This window comes from Neomonachus schauinslandi, chromosome 11 (assembly GCF_002201575.2).
Source record: "Neomonachus schauinslandi chromosome 11, ASM220157v2, whole genome shotgun sequence".
Lineage (NCBI taxonomy): Eukaryota > Metazoa > Chordata > Mammalia > Carnivora > Phocidae > Neomonachus > Neomonachus schauinslandi.
In genome coordinates this window covers 62,315,717-62,319,096 of record NC_058413.1, presented here as the reverse complement: position 1 = coordinate 62,319,096, position 3,380 = coordinate 62,315,717, and the positions used below count along the sequence as shown (strand labels likewise).

Below are 3,380 nucleotides of genomic sequence, written 5' to 3'. Positions count from 1 at the left end.
AGCATCAGTAACTATTAGCAGGATCTGAAAATCCCAAGGTCAGAGAATACAATCCCCTCTTTAGCTGTGAATTTTTTTTCCATTTCATCTGGAGTCTGAGGAAGATCCAAGTCCTCTTGGCTATTCAGTGGTTTCCAGCTCTATCACTAATAACTTGTAGCTGAGTTTTAGGTCAGTTTGATATTATTTCTTCTTTTTCTTCTTTTTTTTTGTTTAGTTTTTATTTCATAATCATAAACTTAACTCTGCAATGCAGCTGGACTTGGAGGGGAGTGAGGAAAATACGAAACCTATAGAAGTGCAGGAAGAGCACAAAGATATGGGATATTTCGAGCAGATGGGGGTGAGGGGTGCTCTCCTGAGCTACAGAAGGAATGGTCTGGTTGTTAAGATAAAACACAGGTCAAATATATCAGAGTTGTCCACAGTCAGTGATGGTGATCTTCTCGCTGGTCTTGCGGGTCCTGCACCCAAAGCGCTCCATGCCTTGCACAGTATTTGTACCCTCTTTCACTTTGCCCAAGACCACACACTTGCCACCCAATCGCTCAGCGTGTTGGCTGTGCAGATGAAAACCTGGGAGCCGGTTGTGCTGGGCCCAGCATTTGCCATGGACAAGTTGCCAGGACCCGTATGCTTCAGGATGAAATTCTCATCATCAGTTCTCTCCCCATAGATGGACTTTCCACCAGTGTCATTACGGCGCATGTAGTTGCCACCCTGTGCACAGAAATCCTGGAATAATCCCGTGAAAGCAGCAATCTTTAGAACCAAATCCTTTCTCAGTGCTCAGAGCATGAAAGTTGTCTGCTGTCTTTGCAACTTTGTCTGCAAACAGCTCTAAGGAGACATGGCCCAAGGGCTCGCCTACCAAGGCGGATGTTAAGGAACACAGTGGGGTTGACCGTGGCTGGGCGGTGTGGGGGGCTCCCGGGTGGCGGGGTCTGCAAGGCTGCCATCAGTTCTTCTGAGTGAGATTTGTGTTTCCTTTTGGCTAAGGTAAAAGTTTTAGACATAGGAACAAATCGTGGACTTGCCTTGGAGAGCAGAATGGTCCTCCATCCTGGCTGATCTTCAGAATCACCTGGGGTGAGGGGAGGGCTTGAAAAACAGACCCAGCTCCACTGACACTTGCTGAGGTGACTGGGGCAGCTGGGCCAGGGTTGGAGCTCAGTTGGAGAACCGCTGCTCTGTGCTACATGCTTCTTACAGAGGCGGTAGAGGCCTGGCTGCCTATTATATTACTTGCTTTTTCCTCAGCCTCTGTGAACGCCTTTCTGGTTTTCCTTTTCTTTTTTTTTGTATTCACATAGTTGACAAAAGGTTCAACTAAAGCACGTAAAGGGCAGGGCTAATCTTGACACTGGCCAAAATTATAGGATCACGTTTGATGGGAGAGAGGAAAAAGGTCTTTTCTAAACATCTAAAAAGAACGTAAATATTTATACCCAGTGTGGCAGCGAGTGGAGAAAATCAGCCCTTTTTGGCCAATAGAAGTCTTTTGTGTTAAGGTTAAAAAAAAGCCTCTTTTATGAGGAAATCTGGAAATGTGAATTATAGCCCTAGCCCTGCCAAAATGGGCAGGTTGATTAAACCTCCCTGAATCTCAGTTTTTTCCTCTATGAAAAGAATACAGTGATGACATTACTTGTCCTGCTTACTTCCTGATGTGGTAGTCAAGAGCAGGGGAGTCAAAGCATTGGCTGTGATTTACAGAACGCAAAGAACAGAACAGTGGAGAGAGTCACGAGCTCTGCATCTGCCCCCATCTGTGATCTTGCACAAATTAATTTTCATTGTAGTCCCTTAGTTTCCCCAACTGCAAAGTGCGACTTTAATGCCTAATGCTGACCTTGGTGGGACGTCAAGGGGACAAAGTAGAGGGTGTTTGTTAAAGTGTTTGAAAAAGCCGAAACCTTGCATTACACTACAGTAATGTTTAGTCTTTATTTCACAGATGATGAAACGGAGTTAGTGTGAGGTGACAATCTCTGAGCATTCAGGGACAGGCCTTGTGGGCTCAATGTCTCTGCCTCCTGCAGACATCCTCTATGCCCTGCTTAACAGCACTGACTTCTCTTTACTCTCAGTGGCTAATCTTCCTGAGGTGAAGGCAGGCCCAGACCCATTCTTGGGGTGAGACCAGGAAGAATAAGGCCATTTATATCTCTGCTCAGATGACCGGAAAATCCTTTTATCCCGCTTCACCCAAAAGCATCTGAGAGAAACTTGGGGAATCCAAAGGCTTAAAGTGCCATCTAGTGGCGATACTGGTGAATGACTCTATATTTTGTCGGTAGCTTCAACGGCATGGGGGTACCAGGAACAGATTTATTTTCTTCCTCTCTTAAATTTGTCTACCCTGGCAACCACCAAATGGAAACTGCTGTAATTCTCCACCTTCTCTGCTTGTAGACCAGACTGCAGAGAGGTGCTGGATGCACACTGGGAAGCTCTGCCGGCCTGAACTGCTCCAAAGTTATGCTTTCCGCTCTTAGGTCCGGGCTTGCTGTCAGATGCGTCCATGTGACCGAGTTTTAGGTGGTGGAATGTGAGCGGAAGCAATGTGCTTCACTTGTAGGTCGGGCTCATAAAACTTCCCACATGGGATCCTCCATGCTTTTTCTCCTTCTGCGGTTTGATGCCGATGGGCACGGCAGTCTGGGAATTCATGCCTAACTGTGTGGCATTGCTTAGTGAAGTCAGTCGCTCAACCCACCGGGCTTCCCCTCTGCCCACCTGCCACTGGGCTATCACTGTGGTTCTACTGACAGGTAGTGTGGGAGACTGCACCCTGTCACCGGGCATCTCCGCTGTGACTGTAGGAAAACCCTGCGGTGCAATGCTACGGTCTGTGTCATAGTCACTACCGTGACCATTTCTCCTAGTCTTGGGTCTAAGAAAACCAAGGATTTTCATTCACACCATAAGCTTTTAAAATTCCCAAAAAACTGACTTCAATTTTTTAAAAAGGATTTTATTTATTTATTTGAGAGAGAGAGAGCACGAGCTGGCGCAGGGGTGGTGGCAGGGAGGAAAAAGAGAGGGAGAAGCAGACTCCCCGCTGAACAGGGAGCCCGCCGTGGGGACCCAGGGCCCTGGGATCATGGTCTGAGCCGAAGGCAGATAGTTAACTGACTGAGCCCCCCGACTTCAGTTTTTATTCTGCATAGGCTTGTCCAGCAGGGTCAGTTCAGGTGTTGCCACATAGACTCAGGGCAACCATTCCGCAGCAGAATCTTCTTATCAAGGCGTGTGCAGACGTACCTGCTCTACCTGCTCCACCACTTGCTAGTTCTTACCATTTGAGCAAGCTACTTAACGTCTATGCTTTGGTCCTCCCTTCCATAAAATATAGATAATAATAGTAAGATCTACCT

General features: G+C 47.1%; 1 pseudogene; it reads right to left on the bottom strand.

The window, feature by feature from the left end:
* Nucleotides 1-412: 412 nt before the first annotated feature.
* Nucleotides 413-1,016, bottom strand: LOC110577216 (annotated as a pseudogene).
* Between the last annotated feature and the right edge of the window lie 2,364 nt (nucleotides 1,017-3,380).